The following is an 18421-nucleotide window of genomic DNA, read 5'->3' as shown; positions in this document are numbered from 1 at the left end:
TTTTGGACTTCGACAAAAGTATTGGTAAATCTCTTTCATTAGAGATTCCACTTTACTTACACAACCAAAATTGCTAACAATCCCAAAAGCTAGATTCATTCGATGGGCCATGCAATGAATGAGAATATCATAGGGTGCCAAACCATTCTTGATCTTTTTGCAAAGACCACCTTTATGACATTGCATAATCGAAGCTCCATCCACTCCAACACACACCAACTTTTTGGCAATCTCCATTTTATGCAAACCTCCACATTCAATTAGAGTACTCTTTAATAAATCATATTAATTTTTAGTTGTCACACTATAATTCAATTTAGCAACAGATAGTAGAAAGGGTTGACAAAAAAGATTGTTTACAATATAAACATGCATGCACATCCAAGAAGTATTATCAATTGTTGTAACTTCATCTAGAGATAGTACAATGAAATTTGAGTGTTTTATTTTTTCCTTCATATCTTCTTTTTCAACTTGTGCAAGACATCTAGCCCATTCCCACCCACTGTTTACTGACCAGTGATTGTTCAGATAGTTTCAAAGTTTGAAAAAGTGCAAGAAGACAGTAATTGAAGGGTAGTATGTCATAGGACATCCTCTACTCAAAATATAAAAGACCACACTTAATTGAACTACTTTTCCCATATTTTGCACTTCCATTGCTTTCCCAATGAAATCTTCAATGGAACCTTTTACTGCAGAACACTTCTCCCATAATTGCTGGTGTAACTCATATATTTCAGCATTCCTAATATGTAGATAGTTGTCCTTTGTTTTCCAAGTGAGCATGGATTTTTCAACTCCATCTATAGTTTCTTTTTTGTAAACTTTACCGACATGCTTTTCTATGGTATCAAGTTTAAGCTGCAACCTCTTCTCCTTCTTTGTTATCTCTATGCAAACCTTACATCTACATTCTATAGGAGGCTCACCATCAATTGGATTAGCCACAAAATTCCTTTTGAACAGATCCAAACGAGATCGATCTTTCTTTGATTCCAATTTTCTTTTTCCCTTTTGTGCATGAATATGATTTATGGAATCACTTTTGGTTTTCTCACTCGACTGGACCGAGACCAACTCCAACTCTATAATATTAGTTTCTGACTCCCTACTTAGGGGAAGTGCCTCCAAATCATGTTCAAGTTCATCCTCGACTGAGATATCAAGTTGACCAACTTGAACTTCAATATGGTTTGAGTCTCCAACTTGTGATGAATCTCCTTTTTCAATAAGCACTGGAGATCTAACTTGTGAATCTTGTAGGTTGCCAACATTTCCACCACCAAAATATGCTGCTATGCTTTTGTGTTTTGGTAATGGTGGCCTCTCTTGGATTTCAGGGATCCTACTGGAACCCTTGTTACCCCTCTTATTTGACATTGCAAACTGATAAAGGCTGCAAAAAATAAATCAACTTAGTTGTTGAACAAAAGACTTAAATAGTGATGACTCAAAGATAGTGAACAGTGACAATAGACTACTTAGACTACATATAATAACAATAATATGATTCATTCTCCAAAAAATGGTACTACTACTACAGTACTACCCAATATAATTCGCAAACCTATAGGCCATCTTAGCATGTGAGATGTTCAGTCACAAGTGGACACTGGATAGTAAAATTAAAAAATAACTAGTACCAATGTACCAGTACAATAGTACCACTGTTGACATAAAAAAAATTAAAAATCACTTGCCTTTTAAGAAAACCAGGGTCCACGAGTCAATGGACAATGCACTCAGCACTCTGAAACTTCAATGACAATAAGAAATGCCAGTCTCTAAACCAGAAAAGAGCAAATTGACGAATTGTTTAGAATAATAATATCTTATAGTCTAATCTAGGTTGGCAAATTACGTGGGATTAACAAGCGAGAAGGTCAAACATAGGAAAAGCACACCTTCCTATGCAAGCCCACATTGGAAACAATTAGCTAAACGGGGCTGGTGGTCGACACATGTCAATAAAATGGCAGGCGATGCCCAACCCAAGGGAAAAATATTAGGTTGTAGTAATGGTGAAATAATGTGGGCCAATAAGAAACAAACATGCAAAGGCTGGCGAAATGTTTAAAATAAATCTATCCAAAATGTATATTGCATTAGCAATTGGACCGATATTTTTAACCAATCATGTGATAACTAATGGGTGACTACCACGGGCGTTGAACCCAAATCTGATAAATATCTGGCAATGTGGTTGAGCTACGTTGCATGTACTATCGCCAAATGATGATCGACTCATTAGACGGGATCGCCAAAAGATGAATATTTGCCAGTAAAGTAATCTCTATTTGGGTATCTCCTCAATGACTAGGAGCTTGAAAACCAGAAGTTTGAAAGGTTTTGATAAGGCAATGAAGGTTTGAAGTTTGTTTGTTCAATTTCTTAAGGATATTGAGAGTTTATAGTGTGAGTATGTTCTTTAGGCCTATTAGCCTAGATTAGGGCCTACAAATTATGTGCTTTAATGAACAAGTTAGAACCTAAGATTTTAGAATTGGAGAGATTTCAATAAAGGGTGTTTGAATTTGCCTTTAGTATTGGTATATGTTTGAAAGAGTTTGAGTTCTTGCCTAAATTCTAAGCTAGGGCTACAAGGAAGAGCCCTCATTAGGTCTATTTGTGGGAATTGGTGTTGAAGCCCACCAAGGTGTATAGAACCTCATGAATGTTTGAAAATCATTGTATTGGTAATGAGTTAAGCCTTTTGGAAGAAGTTTTGGGTATGGTGTTATGAAAGATCCTGGAGGGTGTAAGGTAGTAGAGGTGTTGTGAGTTGTGAGAGATAGTTGGTTGAGTTGGTGAAGGTTTAGGCAGAGATATTTGGAATAGGTGAGTGTGGTAGGAAGAATAGGCCAGTCACCTAGTCTCTCTCCTTGGGATTGAATATGATATGCTTCGGTAGGTTTAAAAAGAAGCATAGAGTAGTTATAGATTTTTGGTAATAAGAAACAAGTATCACCACCTCCTACTTGCATTACATGCTTTCTTTACACAGTTTAATTAGGCCTTGTGAACTTCTTTAGGGCTCTAGTTGAAAAAAATGGGATTATTCTCTTTACTACTTGGAAATGATGCCCAAGAGTAAATAAAAAACCTAGACCCCTTTGGATGACCACAAGGAAGTTAGTGGTTCAATAGTAGATACAAACATCCATGAACATATTGTACAGAGTCAATCGAATCTAGTGATTAGTGAACCACCTTCTCTAGAGGACGTTAGTATGTTGCTTCCTCTTACACTCCTAGTAAAGGAATCGATGACCATGGAAAGAATGTAAAGTCCCACTTCTATTCTTGGTCTACAATAGAATTCTCTTAAGAAGAGAAGCTCAGATAAGCCTCTATAGAGTGGACGAAAGATAGATCAAGAGAAGGTGAAGTTGATGGGGTATACATTAGTCAAGTCAGGATCAATCAAGCCCATTGATTCTCACTTCTCCCTAAATCTTAAATGATTTTCCTATCTTGAAATGTAAAGGGGTTGAACAACATGCCAAAAGTTTGTTCACAGATTAATTGAATCTCAATCTCCAGATTTGGTCTTTCTTTAAGAAACTAGGCTCTCTTTGGAGGGTTTGTTGATTACATGAATCAAATTTTTCCTCAAGGAATTTGGAAAGGAGTAGATGCTAATAGTAGTTTCGGGGGAGTTATTTTTCTATGGAACCCATTGAAAATCTCCCATTTGTGGTAGAACTCGAGTAGATTTTCTCTCTCCATGGTGACCTCTAGCTATGAGACTAGAGAGATTTTTCTTTTGATAGGTATTTATGCTCCTTCTTATCTTCTAGGGAAGACACATCTTTGATCTCATATTCATTATGTTCACTCCATAGATCTCTTCCTACCCTAGATTTTAGCTGGAAAATTTAACGTTTTTGTTGGTTTAAAAGAAAAATAGGGAGGCACCCATAGGCTAGATCCATCCTCACATTTTCTTAGATGTAATATTGATTCTTTGAACCTCATTGGTGTGAAGCTTTGAAATGGGGTCTTTACATGGAATAATGGGAGTGGGGATGAAGCGATCTTTGAGAGGCTCGACAGATTTTTGGTCTCTTGCTTTTGGGTTTGTGACACGTGTTCCATTAACTTTGATATTCTTGATTGGGGGGGGTTATATTACTAGCCTTTTAAGCTTTATATCTCCTCTTTCAAAACTTGAAAGAACCATTCTTTCAAGTTTCAGTTTATGTGGTTGCATGATCCATCTTTGAAGAATCTTGTGGTAGGTTGGTGGTATGAGGGTAATTTGTTGCATGGACGGGCTACGCTCACCTTTTCAAATAGACTCCAACATATGAAATATAGGACCAAGAAGTGAAATAATGAATTTTTTGAGAATCTTCAAGTCCATAGGTTGGATGCTCAATCTAATTTGGAAGAGGTTCCTCATTAGAGTAAGGATCAGGGGATGTATTTGAACCTTGTAGGGTGGAATTGTTGGCTCTCAAGGATTTGGAAGAATGGGATCTTTGAGAGGAGATTTTCTAGAAACAAAAATCAAGAATAGATTATCTTTTAGAAGGGGATCAAAATACTTGTTTCTTCCATAACTCTTTTAAGGCTTAGAGATATGGAAACTCCATCTCTTCTCTTATCTCATCTCATGGTTTTGTTCTCTCTTCTCATGAAGATATTTCCAAAGAAGTCATCAAGTACTTTTATGAGATGTTTGCTAAAGAGGACATAAGGGCTTGTGAGGAGGAGAAAACTATTTTGACCTACATTCTAGCCTTGATTTTTGCGAAGATGAATGAGGATTTTCTTTTCCCCATTTTGATGTCTAAATTGGAAGAGGTGGTCTTTCACATGAACAAAGGTAAGGCACCCAGTCCATATGGTTTCCCTACTGAGTTCTATCAGAAGTTTTGGTAAATTGTCAAACATGATCTTTTGGAGGTAGTTCATGAGTTGTACTAGAATAAACAAATGCTTAGGTCCATGAACTCTACCTTCCTGGATTTTATTCCTAAGAAGGAGGGGGTTGATAAGCTAGACCAATTTATACCTTTTTCTCTTCATACTATGGTCTATAATATTATCACTGAACTTATTACTGAATAATAGAAACCTTTCTTAGGCACTCTAATATTCAAGGAACATGGTGGTTTTTTCAATGGATGACAGATCCCAGATGGTATTGTTATATCTATGGAAGAAATTTCTTTAATGGAAAAGTCTAAGGAGAAGGTTATGTTTATCAAACTCGACATGGCCAAATCGTATGATAGGGTGAGTTGGAATTTCTTACGAAAAATCCTTTTGACATTTGGACTTTCTTAGGAATGGGTGAACTATATTTTTAGTTGTGTGACCACTTTGCCCTTCTCTGTACTCATTAATGGCTAGTCCTCATATTTATTTGGTGCTTCTTATGGCTTGAGGGAAGGGGATCCCTTATCCCCCTACTTATTTATCATCAAGGCGGATGGGTTAGGTAGATTCCTCACCTCCCAATAGAATCAGGAGCCAATTTAGGGATGGAATTGGTGAGATGACTTGCTATCCAATTTGTATCTTCCATTTGTGGATGACATTGGCTTAATGGGAAGGGCTAGGATCATCAAAACTACAAATTTTAGGAGGGATTTGGATATCTATTTAAGGGCCTCAAGCTAGTAGATTAATGAGGATAAGACTTCTATCTATTTCTTTAATACTCCCAACATAAATATTTTTGACAAGATATTTTGGATAAACTAAGGAGTAGGGTCAATAATTGGTCCAATAGGTGGTTATCTATTAGCAATAGGGTGACACTCTTGAAGATTATGGTTCAAACCTTGCCTATTTAGAGATGCTTTATGCAGATTCCTCCCTCAAGCTTTCTCCAAGAATTTGATGTTGTTTCTCAATACTTGTTTTGGTCTAGCAACATTCATATATCCAAGTGGAGTTTAGTCAAATGGGACTATGTCTATAGAGCACAGAGTATAGGAGGTCGTAGGCTTCATTCCATCTCCTTGATTTGTCAGGCCTTAATTGCTAAGGTATATTGGAGATTGTGTGTATCCTAGGAGAATGATTAGGCCAAGGTTATTTCTCTTAAGTACCTTCCTAATGTCTCTAGTTTAGAGGTTCCATGCTATTATCTGGTTGGTAAAGGCTCTTGTATTTGGAACATTTTGAAAAAGGGTTCTTAGTTCATTAGGGAGGGACTATTTTGCATTTGGAATAGGGGATCTGATGTTTTGTTTTGGGTAGATTATTGGGATGGTCATCCTCCTATCATCTTAGATTATCCACAACTCCAATTTATTTGCAACACCTTCCTGGAGGTTGGGTTGAGAAAACTGGAGGAATTTAAAACTACCAAGTATATTGGCCAAATTGAGGTGTCATACTAGAAGGATCCTCTATAGTGCCCCCTCTGGTGGATTAGAGGAGGATCAAGACATCTTAAATTCTATCTTAAGGAATAGGTCATGTAGCTCCCCTAATAGGAAGGATGTGTTGACTTAGGGTTGCAACCCAAAGGGTAAATTAACTATTGTTGATGGTTATGCTAAGTTGGATAGACAAGTGAATCGTGAGACTATTGTTCCCTAGTGGAAGAAGGTATGGAACGATTTCTCATGGCCCCAGTGTAATTTTTTCCTATGGTTGGTGGTTCAAAGGAAGTGTCTCACATGGGATAATATTCATAAGAGGGGATTTCATGGCCCTTCATCTTGCTATTTATGTTGGGAGGGTGAGGAACGTGGTTCCCACATTTTCATTTTATGTCCCTTTTCTAGGGAGATCTGACACAAATGGTGGGATGTTTGGCATCAATCTTGTTATGCCTCCTCCCTTACTAAGTTTAGGGAGAATCAAGGGCACTCCTAGTGAGGACTTCTTTTCTTCAGGTGACTTGGTCTATTGGACCGTCCCTTATTATTTGGAACCTCTTTCTTGCAAGGAACAAGTAAATTTTTTGTTCTTCCCACTTTGGTAGCCTTCAATTATGGTAGATGATTATTCACAAGATTCAAGAGACTATTACTATGAAATGTGATTTGTCTGAAATTGTGTCTCTTGGTGAAAGAATCTTTGTCCAAAACTTGTAGCTTTCTCATTTGGATGTGGGGAGGACTAGGAACTATAGATTTCAACAAGAAAAGCAATGTGTTAATAGAATGGGAAGGTGGACACATCATCTTGTAGGGGCTTTGAAAGTTAATACCGATGGTTCTTCTCAGGGCAATCCTAGTCATGTTCGTATTGGTGGGATAGGGAAAGATGAGAATGGGCATGTTATTTTTTTTATTCTCTACTTACAAAGGGTACCATTCCAATAACTTGATGGAAGCCCTTGCTATTAACGGATTTTTTGAGTGTGGATGTTCCTTAGGATGGAAAAAATTTATGGTGGAATCTGACTCTCAGATTCTAGTGGATATGCTAAACAATCAGAAGTTGAATGGTGTTGGTTAGAGTTTTGCCTTTGTGGCCAAGCAAATTCTTCAACTATGTGAAGCTTTGGATTATTTCTCTTTTCATCATATACCTAGAGAGAGGAATGGATCCAGATGGAAATATATTCTATACATAACATGTAATATTGTACCTTTCTAATAGCTAGTTGACTGGGCAAGGGTAGGTGGGAAGAGAGTGACAACATTGGATTGTTAAGTGTTGATTGGTTGGTGCCCCTATCATATCATATTAGTGTATTGCTCCTAATTGGGGAAAGAAGGTAAGGGAACAAAGCTTTCTACACATGAGGTTATAAGTTCAATAATTTACTTTTAACACCTATCATTAAGTTTCCATATAAGCACTTCTTGACATTATACCAATTACATGTAAAATTTCCAACAATCCTCATAAAGGTGAATATTATATTGTGCTACCCTACTACAAACTAGATCGATTATTCCTAATTAATCGTGCAATATCATGATATATTTAACATAAGTTGTAGTAACTACTGCATCAAGTCCTAGGCAAATCAGTTTTGAACTATAATATCCACCTAATATATCCAAGTTGGAGATCATGAAATTAGATGAAAATCTATAACACCCTTGACTAGGTTCTCACGATCCTTCAATTTGTGGCATACCATAATCCCATAAATATTCTTTATAAAACTTTTAAGTTGTATTTCATAAACCAGAGAATATGACTTTTAAATTTTAAATACCTAAATCCTTGATCATTAATACCTAAATACTTAAGTTTTTTGGACCATTGAAGCCTAAATATAATTTTAAATCTCATGAAGAAAAAATTCAATTATATTTCATAAACCTATCAATAGGAATTTTAAATTTTAAATATATAAAGCCTGGATGAGTAATCACTCAAATACTTAAATTTTTAGGACTAGTGAACTCTAAATGTAATTTTAAATCTCATATTTGTAAATTATAGTTCTTTTGACGAGTAATCACTCAACTACTTAAATATATAAAGCCTTGATGAGTAATCACTCAAATACTTAATTTTTTAGGAGTAGTGAACTCTAAATGTTATTTTTAAATCTCATATTTGTAAATTATAGTTCTTTTGAGAACATCAAATTCAGGAATGCAGTACATTAATATCTTCTAAATTAAAAACATTGTGTGTGAATGCAAGGCTACAAGAATTATGATATCTGCAAAAGTAAAGATACCAAGTTTGGAAAGAAACAATCATTAGAAAGAGAAGTGGGAAAAATTACAACCATTTTTGCCTTAAATTTTTGGAAGGTGAAAGTTGTCAATCTAAAAAAGCATGTGCACTTGAATTCAAATCCTAATTTTCTCTTCAAACAGATCAGATGGATAGTGGAAGAAAATACCTCTATCTACATCTTGTCATTATATCAAACCAAACAAAGGTCACAAAAGACTAAAAAGTGCATGGTATTTAGTAAGGTTACACAAATGTGCATTAGGTCAGGAAGATATTGTGGCCATAGAACCAACATGCCTAATCTAGCTAACATTGGTGGGAGCAATTACTTTTAACTAGATTGGTTATAGGTTTGAGAAGTATTTTTCTCAACTTGTCCTACTATCCTTGCAATTGTGCAAAGTGAAAATTGGTGTTTAGTTAGTTGCAATGATGCATGAATGGTGATTAACATCCAAAATGAATCCACACTCTTCCTCCTTCACCACACGAGTTATAGTGGAATGCACATCTTTGTTGAAATTCAAGGAGGAAAGAAGTTCAAATGGGGAGGAAGGTGGATGAGACTTGATCTATTTGATGGCTCAGAGGCAACTATTAAAATGAAGGCCTTCATTCAGAACAAGAACACATTTTTTAGTTACCTGATGAGGCTCTTTTTTCCGTGGAGAAGAGTTCAACATGATAAAACATTAGAGTTTTATAGTATATAAAACATTTACAATTTTATTATCATTTAAAAAAACAAAATTTACATTTACAAACCTTACATTAACATCGTAACTAATTATACTACAAAATATGTGTGTGTATGTGTATGTGTATGTATGTATATATGTCCATATATATGTATGTATATATACATATATATGTATATCTATATGTATATGTATACATATACACATGCACACACCATGTGTGTGTGTATAAATATATATGTATATGTATATACATATACATATACATTTATACACACACACATGGTGTGTGCATGTGTGTAGACAGACATATGCACTAAGTTTTTTTCATACTGAACTAAATATTATAAAGTAACATAAAGAATATAGCCTTAATACTTGAAATGCCTTTAAATTCTTATGAAGAAATACACTATGATACAATGATTTTACAAATATATACAATTCTAAATATTTTTTATTATTTTGAATGGATTATAATAGACCATTCATATAATGTATAATCAATTTCGTAAAAATGAAGAAGAAAGAAAAATCAAACACAAAGATCTAATTTAAAAAAAATGACATTGAAATGTTAGATTAGAGGGATAGTTGAGGAAAATACCTCTCTCTACACCTTGTCATTATACCAAACCAAACGAAGGTCCTAAAAGACTGAAAAGTACATGGTATTTGGTAAGGTTACACAAATGTGCATTAGGTCAAAAAGATATTATGGCTATAGAACCAATGCGCCTAATCTAGCTAACATTGATGGGACCAATTACTTTTAACTAGATTGGTTGCAGGTTTGAAAAACATTTTTCTCAAATTTTCCTACTATCCTTGCAATTGTGTGAAGTGAAAATTGGTGTTTAGTTAGTTGTAATGGTGTGTGAATGTTGATTAGCATCCAAAATGAATCGACACTCTTCCTCCTTCACCACATGAGTTATAGTGGAATGCACATCTTTGTTGAAATTGAAAGAGGAAAGAAGTTCAAATGGGGAGGAAGGTAGATGAGATTTGGTCTATTTGATGGCTTAGAGACAACTATTAAAATAAAGGCCTTCATTCAGAACAAGAACAAATTTTTTACTTACCCAATGAGGCTCTCTTTTTTGTGGAGAAGAGTTCAAAATGATAAAACATTAGAATTTTATAGTATATAAAACATTTACAATTTTATTATCATTAAAAAAAATAAAAAAATTTACATTTACAAACCAAGTTACATTAACATCAAAACTAATTATAATACAAAATGTGTGTATATGTGTGTATGTGTATGTGTATGTATGTATATATGTACACACACACACACACACACACACACACACACAGATATAGATATGTATATATGTACATATATACATATCTATATCTGTGTGTGTGTGTGTGTGTGTGTGTGTGTGTGTGTGGGTGCGTGCGTGCACGCACGCACGCGTGTAGATACACATATGCACTAAGTTTTAATGGTGTGTGAATGTTGATTAACATCCAAAATGAATCGACACTCTTCCTCCTTCACCACATGAGTTATAGTGGAATGCACATCTTTGTTGAAATTGAAGGAGGAAAGAAGTTCAAATGGGGAGGAAGGTAGATGAGATTTGGTCTATTTGATGGCTTAGAGACAACTATTAAAATAAAGGCCTTCATTCAAAACAAGAACAAATTTTTTACTTACCCAATGAGGCTCTCTTTTTTGTGGAGAAGAGTTCAAAATGATAAAACATTAGAATTTTATAGTATATAAAACATTTACAATTTTATTATCATTTAAAAAAATAAAATTTACATTTACAAACCTTATCTTAACATCAAAACTAATTATAATACAAAACGTGTGTATATGTGTGTATGTGTATGTGTATGTATGTATATATGTACATATATACATATCTATATATATGTGTATGTGTGTGTGTGTGTGTGTGCACGCGCGTGCATGTAGATACACATATGCACTAAGTTTTTTTCATACTAAACAAAACATTATAAAGTAACATAAAGAATATAGCCTTAATACTTGAAATACCTTTAAGTTCTTATGAAGAAATAAACTATGATACAATGATTTTACAAATATATACAATTCTAAATATTTTTTATAATTTTGAATGGATTAAATGAAATATTAACATTGCAACTATTCAAGGCACCGTCATTACAGTAGGCCATTCATATGATGTAGAATCAATTTTATAAAAATGAAGAAGAAAGAAGAATCAAACACAAAGATCTAATTTTTTAAAAATGACATTGAAATGTCGCTTGATTCATCTAGGTGATATGAAATACCAACATGTTCTTTATTTTAGCGATATCAAATAAGCATATGCTTAGGAGAAACTATATATATATATATATATATAATGGTAGCAAAAAATATTCATGTTTTTGATTTTTTCCTAAAAGCCAAGCATCATAACATTACTTGTTGTAAATAAATTACTAAATGGTTAGTTTATGTAATGGAGTGTTACAGTTTACACATTTCCTTCCAAACTAATTAAGTGATAATATACTCAAAACTTCCAAACTAAGCAAATAATAAAATTAAAACCGGTCAAGTTCCTTAGAGGATTGAAAAGTTCTATAATTGGTCTTGTAATAAAATATACAAATTGTACTGTCTAGAAGAAACAAATAAAGTGACTCAAATTTGGTAAAAGTATGTTTAAAACAATGGCAACTTCATTAAGCATATCATTATCATATGAATTTGTCTTTTATGCTGGTGGGAAAATTATAGACCACTAGTTATATCAAACATGGTTCATTAATTCAGATTCTAAGAAGCGTTGCATGTTCTCTAAAGCAACAACATGCTTGTTGGTTCCACCATTAAACCGAGGATCATTCATGGATGTTGGAGGATCATTCATGGACCATTGTTGAATCTCAATCTATTGAAAACCGAATAGAATTCCTTCATGTGGGTTAGTCTCTTTGATTGAAATAGAAAATTTGGTTGAGTGATTTTGTGAGGGATGTCTTCTTGACATATTAGATCTTTCAAAGTTGGTGGAAAGAAATTTGTAGATTGTATGTCTTGTTAAACCATCTTGTTCATATTCAAGGATAATATTTGGATAGGGGATGGAGGTTTGGTTCATGACAACATTATTAACATTAGAAAAGTTTTGCTCACAAGTTACACTATCTTGAAAGGAAGAAATTGTAGCATCATTGAAAGGATGGTTGGGGATCCATATTTTTGGAAGTGTAGTACCATTTGGATGTCTTAGGTAGGTAGTATTAAAAGATGTGGCTTTGCCATGGAAAAAATGTCAACAAAATCATTTAAAATTTTCATGCCAAATTGATGGATATTTGGCAATGTAGTGAAAATTTTAGTTGTTTGAATGGTTTATGAGATCAAGTCAACAAGTTGGAGATAAACTCAAAATGTATAAAGCCAGGAGGAAGAGAACAAAACACAAGATTAACTTGAAAAAGAAACTTACTGGCAATTTTTCGTTCATTACTGCAATATGCAGAGGTGCATCTCCTTCACTTATCTTTGAAACTGGATCTCTTAATTTGGCTAGACCTATATTTCCTACACTTTACAATGGTTTTTGTTGTGGAATATTGTTAACTCCCTAGTTAACCAAATCTAATAAACCTAGCATTTCATCTAGGTATTCAACAATTCTCACTTGGCTAACTTGGGTAGCCAAATACAACACATTCAATCCCTAGTTATTCCTTCTTTCAATAGCCTCTGACTTCCCCCTCATCAAACTCATTTATTGCTTCTACATGCCCTGCTTTTGTTGCTACACAAAGGGGAGTTTCTCTGCTACTATTAACACAACAACACAACCCAACTTTAAACTCTATTAACCACCCCATTATATGCACATAGTTTTTCTCACTAACTACATGCAGTGTCATATCACCATTTTCATACTTTACCTAAATTAATTTTTTTGCATCTTTTGAAATTTAAGATATTTGTCAGAAGTTTTGTGGAAGAGACACCCAAAAATCATTAGCAAGTGGCAAATATATTATATCTTAAGTATAGACTACTTAGTTTATAGGTAGTAAAGGAATACAAAAGAGCACCTTATAATGAGGAAACAAAAAAGGTATAAAGATGACCATGGCAAACTTTTCTCTATATGCATATAGAAATACATATTATCAGAGAATAGGGAAAGAACACCATATAACTCTAATAACATACCTGAATTTCCTTTGACTACTGCAACATAAATAAGTTTGTTCGTGTAGAGTCTTTTGGTTGAGACTTGATGGAGATGCTATTAATAGCTGAATTACTGTGGTTGAATTTCCACTTTTGCAAGATTTGAACAGAGTTAGCTCACCTAGATACCATTATCTTGTTGTCTAAGTAGAATTTTGACAACTTTCAAGAAACCTCCCTAAGTAGCCAAGTGCAAAGGTTCCTTATAGGTGTCAACACAAAGAAGCCAACTGTCAAACGGTGGCAATGGCAAACATTTTGAAAATCAAAATTATATTACTTGCCCATTAAGAAGAGTGAAGAGATGGAAAATGAAATGGAGTATTTCTAGGCATAAGGTGATGGAATTGATGAGATCTTTGTTATTGTCCACCTCAAAGAAGCCTTCGAGTAATCCTCAAGTTCTAATTGCCAAGTGTGACCAACGGTTGCACAAATATCAATATGTTAAGAAAACCTCCATCTGGTAACATTCGAGATAACCCCCAAGATATTGATTTTCACACCCATCCTCAATACCTGTGCCTTCTCTTGCATAGAAATGTGCAAACCCTTTGTTTCGTCAATGAAAATCTACCAGCATGAGCTATATGTTAATGTTCGATCACCTCCAATTAGTAAACATAGGAGAAAATATAACACTAGAATAATGAAACAATATTATTGAATACCACAAAACCATTTAATCACTATTTAGTATAATAGCCTCGACAATAGAATCTTATAAAACATAAAATATTAAATTCAAGTTTTATTTTAAAAAAAAACTATAAATACAACTTATTGTACCCTGCAAGAAAAAATAAATTGTTATTTCTAAACAAGAGACACAATGTGTAAAAGTTCCTGCCAATAATTGGAAAATAAGGAAATTAGAGATTTATAGATAGAAAGGAAGGATAGAAAGAGAGAGCCAAAAGAGAAAATAATATGTTATTATAGGGACAAGTAAAGGTAGAAGGATAGAGAGAGTTGAAGAGTATTTTAAAAATATTTAATAATTATATTATTTTAAGAAATATATAAATAACAATAGAAATTATATTATATGAATGAATTACTCATTTCTACCAATTCAATTATAATTTTTTTCTATTAGATATAGAGAGATAAAAAAAAAAGGTTGCACAGAACTCCGAGCACTACAAAAGAGGCAAAGCCTCAAACCAGAGTCATAGTAGCAAAAGATCAGCTAGAGAACATCAAAGAACAACAAAAATTGAACAACACAAGGCTAGTACAAGATATCACAATATAGATCAACTCAAGCGGTCCAACCAAGTGGGTCTTCCATCCAAACAATAGTCTTCCGTTCCTGAATCTGGGACAACATAAAGATATCCTCCTTCCTGGCATTATGGTTCCTCTTAATAGCTTGGATCAGCTTCCAACACGTGTGCTCAAACATCCACAGATTATCCATAGTCCTTCTCCACTAATAGCCATACTTAGGATCATAAACAAAGAAAGAAGCCCGCCCATCTTTAAGAAATCTACTTAATTTGTCCTTTTCAATCACCATGGTGTTTTGCACTTGCAAGAAGATTTTAAAATGTGTGAGTTTTCAAAAAAACTCAGTAAGAACCCTTGGCTTACCTTGGTACTTTTCCTAATTCCTGCATTTCCAAATCTACCAAAGAATGTTAGAGGACACCATATTCTAGAAGAAATTAGCATCCTTACTAATCCCATTAATATGACCAGTAACAATTTCAATGATGCTCACACTAATGGGATAGTAAATATCAAATAAATTCCAAATTTCTTTAGCAAAAAGGCAATCAAATAAGATATGTCTACCTATTTTGGGTAACTTGCAAATATTACAAATATCAGAATGCTAATTATCTCTTCTCATAGGAAGTCTATCAATTAACAACAACCATTTAAAACATTGAATTTTAGGCTCACAAGGACCTTTCCAAATAGAAATTTAGGCTTACAAGGACCTTTCCAAATAGATTAATGGTTCTATCTCTGACCCTTTCCCTCTTTGTCGGTCTATTAGTCAAGGTTTCCCTTTAGCTCCCGCTCTTTTTGTTATTGTTGCTGAAGCTTTATACTATATCCTTAGAGATGATACTCTGTCCTCGAAAGTTAGAGGGCTTTACCTACCTAATAATGAAGAGCTTATAAATAGTCACTTTGCTGATGACACTGCTGTCTTCTTTGAGCTTACCGACAACAACCTTAAAAATTTGCAAATTAAGTTGGACTTATTTTGTACAATCTCGAGTGCTAAAATCTCCCAAGCTAAGTCTATTTGCTTGGGTTGGACTGATCAACCTCTTGATTGGTTCTTCCAGCACAAGTTTCAATGAGGAGGCCCCAAAAATATAGTCAAGTATCTTGGTATCCCCTATTCTGTTGATCCTTCTCTCAAGGACATGTGGGCTTGGGTTAAGACCAAGATTGAGAATAGACTTAATAAATGGTATAACAGATCTTTATCTCTGGCCGGGAGATTTCAAGTTTGTCAAAAGCTTTTATCTTCATACAATATTTATTACTTCTCTACTTGGATGTTCAATATCTACCAAATTCTTGAGATTCAAAAGGCCATTAGGCATTTTCTCTGATCTGATGGCAAGGGCAATAGAAAGTATCATGCTATTAAATGGGACTGGTGCCATATTGATAAGTCCTGGGAGGGTTGGGGTTAAAAGATCTCAAGCTGCAAGGTATAGCTCTTTCCGCCAAATGGATTTTTCAATCTATGGAGGGTGATAGTCCTTGGAAAGTTCTTGTTAGACACAACATTGAGAGAGCTTTTCCCAAGTAGGCTAGATCTTGGAAAAATCTCCCTTTATGTGACCTTATTGTTGGTAAGTTCCCAATTGTGGTCCAAGGGTCACTTATTTTCAGATCCATCTAGCGAGCTTGGGAGCATGTTCAAAAATTTATCACCAATAGGGATTTTTATAATGATTTGTCACCTTCATGGAGAGAGATCCATATGGTGGAATTTGAGTTTGAATAACAAGCCCCTAGCCCTCTACTAGGGGTGTTTTGCCAAGTCCTGGACTAAAGCTGGTATTTCTCAATTTGTTGATATCTTCGAACATAATTCTCTTATCCCTTGGGAAGATCTCAAGATTAGATTTAATTTACATCAGTCTCAGAAGAAAACCTATAATTTAATTTCTCAAGCTTCCAAGGATATTCCTTCTCTTTGCCATGTGGACTCTTTTAGATACATTAAATGCAAGTGGCCTGATGGAGTTGTTTTAGATAAGCTTAAAGCCAAGAATATTTATAAGGTTATTGCTCATAATGTGGATATTCTTGCCTATGTCAATAAACTCTGGTATTGTTCTTTTGAAATTCAATTATAAATTGAAATATTTAATTTTAGAAAATAAATTGTTGATTAATTAATTCAAACTACCAAAATATCTAGTAAGCTTGAGGGGTAGTATTAGTTTTACAATTTGAAAAATAGTATAAAAAATAAAATTTGGACAAGATTGTAAAATAGTAGCTAGTAAACCATAGTGTAAACTAAAGAAATAACATTTTACAATTGTAAAACTAATAAATATATTTAAAATAAGAAATATAAAACATTTAACTCTATATTTGAAAAAATAAATTGTGATAATTAATATTGATTAGAGACTATTTTTGTCCAAAATGGTGTGAGGTAGAAGATACAAATATTACTTTTTTGAAAATATAATCAATATCCAAAATCACAAATCAGAATTAGTATTATGGATTGTGGAAATGCATTTACAATTAAAATCTAATCAACCTATCACAAATGTGGAAAAGATAAAGTTGTAATTAATGCATTCATTAATGCATGATAGAGTAGTTAGAAAATATGTGTATTTTTGATATAGAAAATTGAATTTTCTCCCTACTAAAAATAGTATGGTCCAATAGACTGAACGAAAAAAGTGATTTATAAAATAATGAAAAAATAAAAAAAGATATAAACATTTGAAGTTTCTTTTTATACCTATGAGTTGATTGGTCATGAAAGCTATAGTATCTACCTTTGGTGGGAACTAATAAACAAAGAAGAATGAAATAATCTTTACATATATGGTGTCCAACTAAAACCTAGCCTCATTATATTAGAAATAAGACTAATTTCAAACTTTTAAAAAACAAAAAAAAAAAAGAAGGAAGGTCAAAAGAACCAATAGTGAATTTTTTTCCAAATTTTTTGTTTTCCATCTTTTGAAAATTGATCCACTACAACAATTTCCATAGAGGATAGCCGCATCGTTGCATTATATTACGCACCCAGCAATCTCAGATGAAAGCGGGTAAAGCCCATATTTTAAGCAAAAGTATTATTTTGAAGGGAAATGAAGTACAACAAATTACTATTCCGCTTTAATCTGCATTCAAGTCGCACTTTCTCCAATTCGACCTAAATACTGGTCGGTTTTTCCACCTGCCGGCGTAAAGACATTGAAAACCCGCGACGGCTGATTCGGATGGAATGACACACACTTCCGGTGCTGGTTAGTCTATTTTACTTCCTAAATCCTCCAGGATTTGTTACCCGTAGTCTGCCATGCCTCATTGCAATTGCTGTATTTAGTTTTCGCTCCGATTCAACAAATGTGAATAAAGTTAACAATAGAAATCCCACTTCTGACGAAATGCCTTCTTCTTCTGAGAATTCTTCTGCACCCGCTACCGAGTCATCATCCAATTCAAGCAATACTGAGAAAATCTCTACTCCCCCATCAACTAGACAACATAAAAATAGAAACAATATTCAAGCCCCATCAAAGCCCTCTTCTTCAATCAAGCGCCCTAGAGAGCCTGGAGAAAAAGGGGTCAGCAAATCATCATCAAAGAAATCGAAGGAACCCACGCAGGGAGAGAATAAGGGTAAAGTGGCAGAGATTCCAGAACCTAAAAAGTCTGTAAAGAAAGG

This window comes from Cupressus sempervirens, chromosome 5 (assembly GCF_028749045.1).
Source record: "Cupressus sempervirens isolate cs-2001-9-10 chromosome 5, ASM2874904v1, whole genome shotgun sequence".
Lineage (NCBI taxonomy): Eukaryota > Viridiplantae > Streptophyta > Pinopsida > Cupressales > Cupressaceae > Cupressus > Cupressus sempervirens.
This window is presented reverse-complemented; position numbering follows the sequence as displayed.